At 51.6% G+C, this 14,259-nt stretch overlaps 1 protein-coding gene across 2 annotated transcripts in view; it reads left to right on the top strand.

Annotated features, from left to right (window-relative positions):
* The window catches only part of HYDIN (HYDIN axonemal central pair apparatus protein), a 2,122,366-nt gene that overhangs the window by 1,638,239 nt on the left and 469,868 nt on the right, over positions 1-14,259 (top strand). The window lies entirely within an intron of this gene.

Consider the following 14,259-nt stretch of genomic DNA (forward strand, 5'->3'; position numbering starts at 1 on the left):
TCCCTGAACCTGTGTAGACTGGCTTATGCAGAGATGGGCACCATCTGTGCCCATCAAAGCATTTCCAGAGGCTGGGGGAGGCTACTCCTCCCCAGCCCTGACACCTTTTTCCAAAGGGAGAGGGTGTAGCACCCTCTCTCTGAGGAAGTCCTTTGTTCTGCCTTCCTGGGCCAGGCCTGGCTGGACCCCAGGAGGGCAGAAACCTGTCTGAGGGGTTGGCAGCAGCTGCAGTGAAACCCCGGGAAAGGCAGTTTGGCAGTACCCGGGTCTGTGCTAGAGACTTGGGGGATCATGGAATTGTCTCCCCAATGCCAGAATGGCATTGGGGTGACAATTCCATGATCTTAGACATGTTACATGGCCATGTTCGGAGTTACCATTGTGACACTATACATAGGTAGTGACCTATGTATAGTGCATGCGTAAAATGGTGTCCCCGCACTCACAAAGTCTGGGGAATTTGCCCTGAACAATGTGGGGGCACCTTGGCTAGTGCCAGGGTGCCCACACACTAAGTAACTTAACACCCAACCTTCACCAGGTGAAGGTTAGACATATAGATGACTTATAAGTTACTTAAGTGCAGTGGTAAATGGCTGTGAAATAACGTGGACGTTATTTCACTCATGCTGCAGTGGCAGGCCTGTGTAAGAATTGTCAGAGCTCCCTGGCAAAAGAAATGCTGCAGCCCATAGGGATCTCCTGGAACCCCAATACCCTGGGTACCTCAGTACCATATACTAGGGAATTATAAGGGTGTTCCAGTATGCCAATGTGAATTGGTGAAATTGGTCACTAGCCTGTTAGTGACAATTTGGAAACCAGAGAGAGCATAACCACTGAGGTTCTGGTTAGCAGAGCCTCAGTGAGACAGTTAGTCATCACACAGGGAACACATACAAGGCACACTTATGAGCACTGGGGCCCTGGCTGGCAGGGTCCCAGTGACACATACACTAAAACAACATATATAAAGTGAAATATGGGGGTAACATGCCAGGCAAGATGGTACTTTCCTACACTCAGCAGATGCTGTCGAAGAAACATTTTCATAAATTTATTTTCATCTCAATTATTATAGAACAGTATAGCACATATTACAAGTGGTGACATTTCATCCAGAGTGGTGGCAGGATGGAATTACGCCTCATGCAATTATAAGCAGGGCCATTGGAATTATGCAGTAGTGCGGGCGTGGCGATTTTCGCGTGGTTGTAGATTTGCCGCATTTGCCACCTAATCCATCGTCTGTCGCATAATCTGCAGATTTTAACTAAAAAAAATGTTGTTCCTAGCTCACACGGTTCAAAAGTTACTAAAATTGCAGCAGATCGTGTTGTTGCGCAGTGGAAGGCCCATTGCTAGGTTGACTAGTCAACTTTCTGCAGTTTATTGCTAGATTTAGGTGTTAAACTGGTACTAATAAGTTACAACTAATGCCCAGACAGTGTTAACAAGTTTTAAATTAACAAATTAATGATGTAATACTATCACAAAATGTTCTGCATAATGCAACATAATTTGCCTTTCCTTGCCGCATAATTTACTTAAACTTACCGCATAATTTGTCACTCCCCTGCAGCATAATTCCTGTGGCCCTGATTATAAGAGTCTGTGTGCCCAGAATTATCAGGTCCTCAAACTCTGTACCCGATAATTCCAGGCCCAAGACACTCGATTTAATTTAGCTTGCAGCAGGAACTCCGGGCAGCGTCGGACATCGGCCCCCACCTGACCCGTCAGCAGCATAGAGGGAACGGACAGAAGCCTACCCTGAACCCCAGGCGCCCACCCCAGAAATACTGTGCCCCTACACTAACACCCTAAAAGAACCTGGTATTTCCAGATGTGTGCAATTATTCCCTAATCCAGAAACTCAGCGTAGCTGTTTCTTGGTGCTGGAATACTCTCCTAATCAGTAGCTCTGGCCCTCGGGTATTCCCAGCAACAAAACTGGCACACTCCTTTTCAGAATTTTTAGTAAGATTCAGCTGTACCTGACATGTACATGCAGCAGAACTGCGAATAGAAGAAGACACAGCTACGCCAGCTCTCGTGCTACTGAAACACTTACAAAACAGCCCTTGTAGTTTGGGAGAAAGGATTTCATTTTATTGTTATAATGTCATAGATTTCTCAAATCGGGACAAGATAAAAAGTACTGATTTCACTCTCCCGTTTGGTGGTGTTAAGCGACATTCTCCTTGCCTAAAGAATAATGAATTGTGTAGGATGCAAAGGAACTTTGAATGGTTGTTTTGGTAATATTTCTTTTTTGGGTGTAGGCTTGACTGTACAGGTAAATGCGCTACCAGGCACCTTCTCTTATTAACATCACCATGACATCCTACTTTTCGAGTGATGTTGACAAGTGGAAAGGAACACTAAGGCCCTCATTACAACCCTGGCGGTCGGTGATAAAGTGGCGGTGATACCGCCAACAGGCCGGCAGTAAAAAAAATTGAATTATGACCACAGCGGAAATCGCTCAGACAGACAGCCGCTTTAACACACCGACTGCCACGGCGGTAGCAGCAAGCACTGCGGGGGTAACCACTAACAGCCTGGCGGAAGACAGTGTACCGCACACAGTAATATGACCCACCTATCCACCACCTTTTACGGGGCGGTACCAATGACATCAAAAGCACGGCGGAAACAGTACCCAGAAGTCAAAGGACTCACCTCTGGAGACTCAAGGAAGAACCACGACGCCATGGAACCCAAGTTGCACATATTTCCCATGATTGTATACCTCCTCATTCACTACGAACATCAACGCCGGCGAAGACGACCACGTGGGTACTGCGGCCTAGCACACAAGGGAGGGGGGAGGAAAAAGAGAGTGACACACACACACACACACACACACACACACACGCAACACCCCCACCTCCAACTCCACCTCCACCACCATACACACAAACAGATGCAGTAACTTTACATATACACCCCGTACCCTTCAGGAATAATGCAAGGACAAAAGGAATTGATTAAAGTGATTGTAATAAGATAAAATCATAGAAAATCGTGTTTCAAATACAAATGGAGGGACACTGCCCAGTCCTCAATGTCTGTGGGCCACAGGGCCACATCACATAGGCCAAGGCCCCACTTGACGCCTGCAACAACAATGAGAGAACACTGCAGGGGCATCAGGTCGAAAATAGACAGGCACCTCAGTGGGTCAGGGAATGGGTGGAACCTCAGCCGGAAGGTGGTACAACACCACTGGTCCTGGAGGGGGCAACATGCCCTCTGCGCTGTCCTGGGGAGTGCAAGGCCAGTCTCTCAAGTGGGTGGTTTGCCCACTGCTTGGTCCTGGGGAGTGCAAAGCCACAGTCTCTCTAGTGGGTGGTTTGCCCACTGCTTGGTCCTGGGGAGTGCAAGGCCACAGTATCTTTAGTGGGTGGCTTCTTTTACTGGTTCTGGAGGGGGCCTTGTGCCCTGTGTGCTTCATCCTGGCAAGGAGGGGGTGAGTGGATGGCTTCTCCACTGGTTCTGGAGGGGACATTGTGCCCTGTGATGCAGATATTGGAGTGCAAGGGCACAGGCTCTCTCCTGGGTGTCAGACCCACAGGATTTGCAGGGTCCAGGATGCACTACGGCCCATGGAGGTAGGACTACACACTGCCCGCCGGCAGTGACAGCTGCTAAGTGGTGGCAATGGCGGTGCTGGTGTCGGGGCTGGCAGTGGTGGGGGGAGGCACCAGCCCATCCCCTGCAGCCTCGACCGGCTGCCCACTGGGGTTGCTGCTGCTGGCAGTGGTGCTGGTGGCTGTGCAGGCAGTGGTGGGGGGAGGCTCCAGCCCTTCCCCTGCAGCCTCGGACGGCTGCCCACTGGGACTGCTGCTTCTGTCAGTGGTGCTGGTGGCAGTGCTGGTGTCGGGATGCCAATGGTGGGGGGAGGCTCCAGCCCTTCCCCTGCAGCCTCGCTGCGGCTAAACCGCCATGGTTGGTGGTGACGGCTCAGAATCAGTCCCAGCACCAGGCCTCTACTCCGTCCTGCCTGCAGGTGCAGGCCCTTTTCCCTTGCCCTTGGCAGCTGGTGGTGCCTCCTTTCCCTTCCCCTTGGCAGCTGGTGGTGCCTCCTTGTCCTTCCACTTGGCAGCTGGTGCAGGCACACTGCCAGTGCTGATGGTTGGTTCCCTGGTGCCTTTCCCACCTGCAGTAGATGCCAACACTATTGTGGCTGTGGACTGGGTGGCTGAGGTGCTAGCCTGGGTTCTGACCACCCTGGCCCGACGTGAAGGACGGGGGTGGGGAGGAAGGGGTAGGGAAGAGATCAACGGCGGAGAGGAAAAGCTTGTTAGGGACAGTGGGGCAGGAAGAGGGTGAAGGTTTGGGAGTGGAGGAAGAGGGAGTGGTTGTTGGAGGTGTATGTCTGCTGGATTTGGGTGCAGGTGCATGGGCTGGATGCTGTTGGGAGATGGATGGCTGTTGGGTGTCTGAGTGCTTGCGTTTGTGTACCTTGCGGGGGGCACAGGCACAGTGGGAGAGGACAGAGGGGACTTGTGCATGGATGTGGGGGTGGTGACTGCCAGTGAGGGGTGTGTAGTGATAGGCGTGATGAGGGTAGTGGATGATGATGTAGTGCATGCAGGTGTGAGTGGAGACGCTACTGGGAGGGTGGTGGACGAGGAGGAGGAGGGGGAGACAGTGGAGGCAGTGGATGTTGATGTGTCTGCATCTGGATGGTGTTTGTGTGAGTGCCTGTGGGAAGATGTGTGGTGCTTGTGTTTGCCTGAGCCACTCATGTGTGTTGTCTTGTGTGCATGCTGGTCTGAATGTGTGCTTGGGATAGGTTGGGGTTGAGAGGAATGGGACTGGGCAGAGGAAGTTGGAGGAGGGAGGCTAGAGACAGGGACAATGGCTACCATCAGGGAGGAGGCCAGAGGCAGGATTGATCTCTGTTGGGCCGCCATGCTAGAGTGAATGTGCTCCAGGAATGCATTTGTTTTTTTTTTTGCAAATGGGCTGCCAGCCCCTGGATGGCATTCACTATGGTTGACTGACCAACAGAGATGGATTGCAGGAGGTCAATAGCCTCCTCACTCAGGGTAGCAGGGCTAACAGGGGCAGGGCCTGGGGTGCCTGGGGCGAAGGAGAGCACAGAAACTTACTGAGGGGCTGCTGGGAGGGCAGTGCTGGTATCGGGGATGGGGGGGGCGGATGTACCTGTAGTTGGGGTGGGCACAGAGGTGTCCGCCACCAGCAGGTAGCTTCTATCGGAGGAGGTATCGCTATCTGAACTGTCCCCTCCTGTCTCGGCCGTGGTGCTCCCCTCACCCTCCATCCCACTGGTGCCCTCACTGTCGGTGGATTCGGCCTCATGGGCCCTGTGGGATGCAGCTCCCCCCGTTGCTGGTGCCTCTGCTCCTACGCCAAATGATACTAATGCACATAAGGACAGGGTGACAAAACAAAAAGAGGGGGGAAGAGACAAAGGATACACTTGGTCAATGGCAGCAACAACACCACAATTGGCGTACCACACACACACACCAACTCCCCCCCGTAGGCAATGCACTACCAGTCACAATGCTGATCACCAGCCCATGGACAGGAATACTTAACGTCAATAGCAGCATACCTCAGACCCCTTCCCAGTAGTGGATGCCAACTAGCTTGGTTGGAGGTGGTGTTCATCAGCCCCTGCCCAACATGGAACCTACCCTGCAATGTCCGGCCTGGCCTAGGGGCACCCACATCCCCCCCCCCGGATACCACGCACAAGTGGTATATTTGGAAATTGTACTCATACCCTTGTGGCTGCTGTGATGCCCTCAAGCGCCCATCCAGCTCCAGATAGGCCAACACCAGTATGCGGGCCATTAGGGGGGTCATGGTTTGATGGGCACCCCTTCCTCGTTGGGAGGCCATCCCCAGCTGGGGCTCCGCCGTCTTCCTTGCCCAGCGTCTCAAGTCCTCCCACCGTTTGCGACAGTGGGTGCTCTGCCGGTCATAGACTCCCAGGGTCTGCACATCCTTGGCGATGGCACGCCATTTACCCTTTTTCTGATGGGCGCTGACCTGCAGAAAAAGATACATTGAAAAAGGTATCAGTCATACCGTCTGGCCTGTTACACTCATGGCCCGTCATGGCCCTCACATCCCCTTACTCACAGACATTGCCCACCATACATGCATCACGCTGCCCAGAACCCTTCCACCAACCCCTCCCCCCCACATGAGGCATTCATACACACCACTCCATGCAATCATGCCCCTTGCATCGTGCTCACAGTGTATTCACCTGTTGGTCTGGAGGCCCATACAGCATTCGGTACTGGGGTAGGACCCCATCCACCAGTCTCTCCAACTCCACAGTGGTGAAGGCAGGGGCCCTTTCCCCAGTGACACGAGCCGTGGTCGGTTCCAGACACAGGTCACAGCAGCACTTGCAGTGTAGGTCCTCTCCTGTTGAAGGTCAGGTAGCAAGTGAGTGAACAGATAGAAAATGGCAGTCACGTCTGCGTCGGTGTGTACCGTCACCGCCGGCGTACATCACCATTGGCCACTGTACCCATAGGGCCCATAGACAACCGATGGGGTGTTGCACAGCAGTACTCAACCGCCTCCCGCAACGGTGCAGAATGACCTAATTTCCACCTGTCCCTCCAAACAGGACTGGCGGACACCATTTCAGTTGGGGGGGGGGGAGGCCATGGCACAGTACACATAGGCACCATTTGGGCCTATCCAACGGCATACTATTACAGTCACCCATCATTATTAGGTCAATTGATGGTACACATATTGCATTTCCAACCCCCCCCCCCCCCCCCCCCCCTGGCGGACCAGTACATCTCTCATGTCAAAGCTAAGTATCCTGGCTCTGTGCATGATGCCTGTATCCTGAGGAATAGCAGCATCCCATATGTGATGGCTCAACTCCAGAGGCACCCGGTTGTGTCTAATAGGTGGGCCCTGGTTCCCACCCAGTGGATGTTGGTGTATGGGTATGGTGTGGGCCCTAAGGGTTAGTGTGTGGCTAACAGATGTCCCTCAATAATTGCAGGTGACTCTGGTTACCCCAATCTCTCATGGCTACTGACCCCAGTGAGGAATCCCAGGACAAGGGCAGAGGAACGTTACAATTAGGCACATGGGTGAACAAGAAGAATAATTGAGAGGACATTCGGCCTCCTGAAAGCCAGGTTTTGGTGCCTGCATCTAACAGGTGGATCCCTGTGCTACTCACCCATGAAGGTGTGCCAGATAATCGTGGCATGCTGCATGTTGCATTACCTTGCCTTGAGACGTCAGGTGCCTTTTCTGCAGGAAGGAGGAGGCTAGAGATGGGCGTGTGGCAGTAGTGGACCCTGTGGACAGTGAAGATGAGGAGTCAGAGGTTGAGGATGAGGACAACAGAACAGCTATCATATGACAGTACTTCCAGTGACACACAGGTGAGACACTGTAACTTCACTTTGCATTGACAGTTTTGTATTTGATATTGTACATGGCAGGCAGATTCTCCCACTTTTATGGCCACTTACTGTACCCTTTGGCATCTCTATTTTCAGATATCTGTGCCCCACTCTGGCACCTAGTGTGTTGACTGCAGCCAACTACAGGTCATTCCTATGTATACATTACTGTACAGTTGTATTGCAATATATAAACCTTGTTAAACGAATACATAGTTAAATCATTTGACATACTCCATACTTGTATTTTTTCAAAAGGTGTTTATTTAAGTGCTAAGAGGTAGAAGGGGATGTGCAATTGGCTGGGGTGATGATGGAGGAAAGTCCAGGATAGAGTCTAGTCTATTTGTATCACAGGTGCATTGTCCAAGGGGGTATAGGAAGGGGAGTAATGGCAGTTCAAGGTGAACAGGGTGACAGAGTGGGACACAAGGGTGACAATCAGGAGAGTCTTATTTCCTGGTGGGGTCTTATTTCCTGGCGGGGTTTTGGCAATGTTCTCTGGCTTCTGCCTGGATTGCAGGGACTATTTGTGGGGTGGTTCTCCTTCTGCAGGGGGAAGTGTGCTGGTGGCCAGTTGTACCTGTGGCGGGCCTCCTGTCTACTAGCGGCGGTGGAGGGCTGTTCATCGGTTTGGATAGTGTCAGGTGCCCGGTGGTGTGCCACTGCCTCCCTCATGGTGTTGGCCATGTCAACCAGAACCCCTGTAATGGTGACCAGGGTGGTATGGATGTTGTTCTGGTCCTCCCTGATCCCCAGGTATTGTTCTCCTGTCGCCGCTGGGTCTCCTGCATCTCGTCCGGTATCTGGCCCATCGTCTCCTGGGAATGGTGGTATGCTCCCAGGATGTTGGTGAATGCCTCGTGCCTTGTCGCACAGCAGTCCTCCCAGCATCACTTCCCTGTTGTCTGTGCCTCTGTCCCCTGAACTGTGTGCCCACTGCCACTGACCCAAGGTCCCTGACCGTCCTGTGTTTGCCTGGGGTCCCTGTAGTAGTGGACACACTGCTGAGTGACGTGTCCTGGGGACAGAGGTATTGGCCAACTGTGTGGGTGCTGTGCTGGTGTTTTCTGATGGGGGAGGCTCTGTAGTGGTATGGGACTGTGGCTGGGTAACCGACTGTCCTGAGATCCCTGATGGGCCAGGTTGGTCATCCGGATCCAGGCGTCCAGAGCTGCTGTCATCACTGAGGGCCTCTTCTGTGGGGGGACTAGATGTTTCTGGCACCCCCTCTCCGGTGACGTTGGGTGGGGGACCTGTGGGGATGTAAACGCAGTGTTATAGTTTCTGTGTGTGACATCTTGTGCATGGGTGTGTTGCCCTGTATAGTTGTGATTGCCCTGTCAGCTTTGCCTTGTGAGTAGTGATTTTGTGGGCTAGGTTATTCTCTCTAATGTGCATGCTTTCGTGATGGGTGTCCATGCAGGTATGTGATGGGGGTCCATGCATTGGTGTTACATGCAGGGCTTGTGTAGGAAGTTGGCTCTGTATGTACTATTTCAAAGTAAGAAATAGCATGCACAGAGTCCAAGGGTTCCCCTTAGAGGTAAGATAGTGGCAAAAAGAGATAATTCTAATGCTCTATTTTGTGGTAGTGTGGTCGAGCAGTAGGCTTATCAGGGGGTAGTGTTAAGCATTTGTTGTACACACACAGGTAATAAATGAGGAACACACACTCAAAGACAATTGGTTTTTATATAGAAAAATATATTTTCTTAGTTTATTTTAAGAACCACAGGTTCAAGATTTACAAACAATACTTTAAATGAAAGGTATTTCATTCAGGTATCTTAGGAACTTTGAATCATCACAATAGCATGTACAGTTTTGGCAAAGATTGCAATAAGCTATTTAAAATTGGACACTGCAAAATTCAACAGTTCCTGGGTGAGTTAAGTATTTGTTAGTTTTTCAGGTAAGTAAAACACTTACAGGGTTCAAAGTTGGGTCCAAGGTAGCCCACCGTTGGGGGTTCAGGGCAACCCCAAAGTTACCACACCAGCAGCTCAGGGCCGGTCAGGTGCAGAGGTCAAAGTGGTGCCCAAAACGCATAGGCTCCAATGGAAATAGGGGTGCCCTGGTTCCAGTCTGCCAGCAGGTAAGTACCCACGACTTCAGAGGGCAGACCAGGAGGGTTTTGTAGGGGACCGGGGGGGGACACAAGTCAGCACAGAAAGTACACCCTCAGCGGCACGGGGCGGCCGGGTGCAGTGTGCAAACAGGCGTCTGGTTCGCAATAGGTTTCAATGGGAGACCCAGGGATATCTTCAGCGATGCAGGCAGGCACGGGGGGCTCCTCGGGGTAGCCACCACCTGGGCTAGGGAGAGGGCCTCCTGGGGGTCACTCCTGCACTGGAAGTCGGATCCTTCAGGTCCTGGGGGCTGCGGCTGCAGTGTATTTACCAGGCATCTGGTTCATTGAAGCAGGCAGTCGCGGTCAGGGGGAGCCTCTGGATTCCCTCTACAGGCGTCGCTGAGGGGGCTCAGGGGGGTCAACTCTGGCTACTCACAGGCTCGCAGTCACTGGGGAGTCCTCCCTGTAGTGTTGATTTTCTGCAGGTTGAGCCGGGGGCGTCGGGTGCAGATTGGAAAGTCTCACGCTTCCGGCGGGAAACGTGTGGTCTTTAAAAGTTGCTTCTTTGTTGCAAAGTTGCAGTTTCTTTGGAACAGGGCTGCTGTCCTTGGGAGTTTTTGGTCCTTTTAGATGCAGGGTAGTCCTCTGAGGTGTCAGAGGTCGCTGGACCCTGGGGGACGCGTCGCTGTTGCAGTTTTTCTTGAAGTGGGGAGACAGGCCAGTAGGGCTGGGGCCAAAGCAGTTGGTGTCTCCGTCTTCTCTGCAGGGCTTCAGGTCAGCAGTCCTTCTTCGTCTTCAGGTTGCAGGAATCTATCTTGCTTGGTTCTGGGGGCCCCTAAATACTCAATTTAGGGGTATGTTTAGGTCTGGGAGGTTAGTAGCCAATGGCTGCTAGCCCTGAGGTTGGCTACACCCTCTTTGTGCCACCTCCCTGAGGGGAGGGGGGCACATCCCTAATCCTATTGGGGGAATCCCCCATCTGCAAGATGGAGGATTTCTAAAAGTCAGAGTCACCTCAGCTCAGGACACCTTAGGGGTTGTCCTGACTGGCCAGTGACTCCTCCTTGTTTTTCTCATTATCTCCTCCGGCCTTGCCGCCAAAAGTGGCCGGAGGAGGCGGGCATCTCCACTAGCTGGGATGCCCTGTGGCGCTGTAACAAAGGGGGTGAGCCTTTGAGGCTCACACCCAGGTATTACAGTTCCTGCAGGGGGAGGTGAGAAGCACCTCCACCCAGTGCAGGCTTTGTTACTAGCCACAGAGTGACAAAGGCACTCTCCCCATGTGGCCAGCAACATGTCTGGTGTGTGGCAGGCTGGCAAAACTAGTCAGCCCACACTGGAAGTCGGGTATGTTTTCAGGGGGCATCTCTAAGATGCCCTCTGGGTGTATTTCACAATACAATGTACACTGGCATCAGTGTGCATTTATTGTGCTGAGAAGTTTGATACCAAACTTCCCAGTTTTCAGTGTAGCCATTATGGTGCTGTGGAGTTCGTGTATGACAGACTCCCAGACCATATACTTTTATGGCTACCCTGCACTTACAATGTCTAAGGTTTTGCTTAGACACTGTAGGGGCATAGTGCTCATGCACCTATGCCCTCACCTGTGGTATAGTGCACCCTGCCTTAGGGCAGTAAGGCCTGCTAGAGGGGTGACTTATCTACGCCATAGGCAGTGTGAGGTTGGCATGGCACTCTGAGGGGAGTGCCATGGTGACTTAGTCATTTTCTCCCCATCAGCACACACAAGCTGGCAAGCAGTGTGCATGTGCTGAGTGAGGGGTCCCCAGGGTGGCATAAGACATGCTGCAGCCCTTAGAGACCTTCCCTGGCATCAGGGACCTTGGTACCAGGGGTACCAGTTACAAGGGACTTACCTGGATGTCAGGGTGTGCCAATTGTGGAGACAAAGGTACAGTTTTAGGGAAAGAACACTGGTGCTGGGGCCTGGTTAGCAGGCCTCAGCACACTTTCAAATCATAACTTGTCATCAGCAAAGGCAAAAAGTCAGGGGGTAACCATGCCAAGGAGGCATTTCCTTACAGCTTGGTATTAGGATGGGTGGGTTGTGATGGTAGGGTATGTGGAAGGTAATGCAGTGATGGGAGTGAGGTTGAGAGTAGGGGTGGGAGTTTGTGATGGCATGCAGGTAGGGGCGGGGAAAGTTGTAAAGAGTTGGCTTACCAGAGTCCAGTCCTCTTGCTACTCCTGCCAGGCCCTCAGGATGCAGTATTGCCAAGACTTGCTCCTCCCATGTTGTTAGTTGTGGGGGAGGAGGTGGGGGTCCACCGCCAGTCCTCTGTACAGCTATCTGGTGTCTTGCAACCACGGAATGTACCTTCCCCGTAGGTCGTTCCACCTCTTCCTGATGTCATCCCCTGTTCTTGGGTGCTGTTCCACGGCGTTGACCCTGTCCACGATTCTCCGCCATAGCTCCATCTTCCTGGCAATGGATGTCTGCTGCACATGTGATCCAAATAGCTGTGGCTCTACCCAGATGATTTTCTCCGCCATGACCCTTAGCTCCTCCTCTGAGAACCTGGGGTGTCTTTGTGGTGCCATGGGTGTAGTGTGTGTGGTGTGGGGTGATGTGTTGGGGTGTGTGCTGTGAGGTGCGTGGATGGTGTATGGGTGATGGTGTTCTGTGGCTCTGGTTCTGTGGGTGCTCTTGGTGTCTCTCTCAGTTGTCAATTTGTTTGAGTCAGAAAGGGTTGTGGGTAATGTGTGTGTTTTATAGTGGTGTGGGTGTGGTGTGTGTATGTGTGTCAGGTGTGTGTAGTTTGAATTGTCCAATGTGGTGTAGTTTTGTATGTGTGTGTGTGTGTGTGTGTGTAGTTTGAGCGCAGTGGTATGTACCGCCAATGGTTTACCCCGGTTGACGGTCCGCCGCGGTAATTCGTGGGTCATAATGCTGTGGGCGTAGTTCTGTTTGCGTAACGGTGTGGGTTTTGGAACCACCAGTTTATCACCGACCTTTTGGCTGGCGGACTTGTGTGTGTGTCTGTATAGTGACTGATTGCAATGTGTGTGTCATAATATGGGTAGCTGTAAACCGCGGCGGCGGTATGTTGGCGGCAGTCGGCATGGCGGTAAGCGGTACTTACCGCCAGTGTCATAATGAGGGCCTAAGGGTTAATTTTTGCTGAACACTACAATTTGTAGTTTCAACTCCTGAGACACGTTGCTAAAGATCATGTGACTTTTGAACTGGATAATTTGTTTTACTTTGAACCTTGATAACTATAGTTTTCTTCTTCTTTTTTTTTTTTTTAACATCCTCCCAGGATTGTGCACACCTTTGTTGCCAGGGGAATGTATGTTTCTGTAAGAAGAGGGTAGCACAGTTTTCATTGTGATGCCAAGTTCTCCAATTCGTGTCTAAAGACAACTGTTGTGGAATCTTACAATAGATCATTCTCAGTTTCCCCTGTTGCCTGTCTTGTATTTCCCTTTGATGCTATATGAAAAATACAACAACTGAGCAATTGCAGCTCTGTAAACTTTCCCTTTTGTTTACTATGTCAGGGGCACCATAATGCTCACAACCTTCCACTTAGGTTACTTCTAGCCAAGTAGATTTTATTGCTAGAAGGCTTCCCAAAGAAGGATCAGTCCCCAACAATACTGCAGCGTCGTAGAGCCCTTCGGCTGCTGACTGAGATCCTTTGTGGTAAAGTAATCAAGTACAAGTGGGGACGTCACTTCTGCATTCACTTTGGTTGGAAGAAATGAATCTAGAAGCATTAGAACCCTGGATGAAGTTGCTCCTTGTTACAGGTGGACTCCCTCCTTGGGGGAATCCTTTGTGTTGCCGTCGCATGGCTTGACATCTCCACACCAGGGTCCCGCCGCTCAACGCGTTCTACAAAGAAGACTATTTGTAAAACCTCAGAGACCGAAAGCCAAAAGGAAAGGCAAGCCCTCCTGTGCCAGTTCCATCACTGAAACATTGCCTATGAACCAGACAGTGAACACTAATGGCCTGGTTGTTTGGTGAAGCTTGAGAGACAATTACCCAGCTGTTGATGGGCCCCTTTGTTCTTCGCTCTTTCCTCTGTATATCAAGCCCTTCACTGAATGGATCCGTGGCAACTCGAACATCTCTGAGATACCTATGGGAGGCAGAGAACATAAGGCAGCTCTGCATGCAGATGATTCCTGCTGATCCTGTCCAACCCCCATGACTCTCTGCCAGCGCTGATGCGTGAACTCACCAGGTTTGAGCTTGCTTCTGGGTTCAAAATTTACCTGCAAAAGTCTTCTGCTCTGAACCTCACTATCCCGAAGGCAGATCAGGCCGAATTAGAACCTCAATTCCCATTCTCTTGGACTCCACAAGGGATAGGTTATGTGGGCATACAGATCTGTTACACTGTTGGACGCTCCGATCTTAACACCTGCCCGTTCAGATCTATCAGAAAGGCAGCATTATGGGCTCTCATGGCTTGAACATCTGGCGGATGTTAGGATGGCACTCTTACCAAATTTTATACATTATGCAAACGCTGCTGCTTCACTATCCCCCCCCACCCCCAGGTAATTGATAAACTAGAACATCTCATTGAGGACTTCATCTGGGAAGGGAAAAGGGCACGCATGGCGAGGACACAGACCTATTTACCCCGATCAGCAGTTGGAGTTAGGGAGTGGGTGGGGGGCTGAGTGTCCCTCACCTCCTATGCTTCTATCGAGCAGCATAGTTGCGTTATATAGTGGAGTGGTCACGTCCCAGCACTGAAAAACATTGTT

Source organism: Pleurodeles waltl, chromosome 12 (assembly GCF_031143425.1).
Source record: "Pleurodeles waltl isolate 20211129_DDA chromosome 12, aPleWal1.hap1.20221129, whole genome shotgun sequence".
In the NCBI taxonomy this organism is placed as follows: domain Eukaryota; kingdom Metazoa; phylum Chordata; class Amphibia; order Caudata; family Salamandridae; genus Pleurodeles; species Pleurodeles waltl.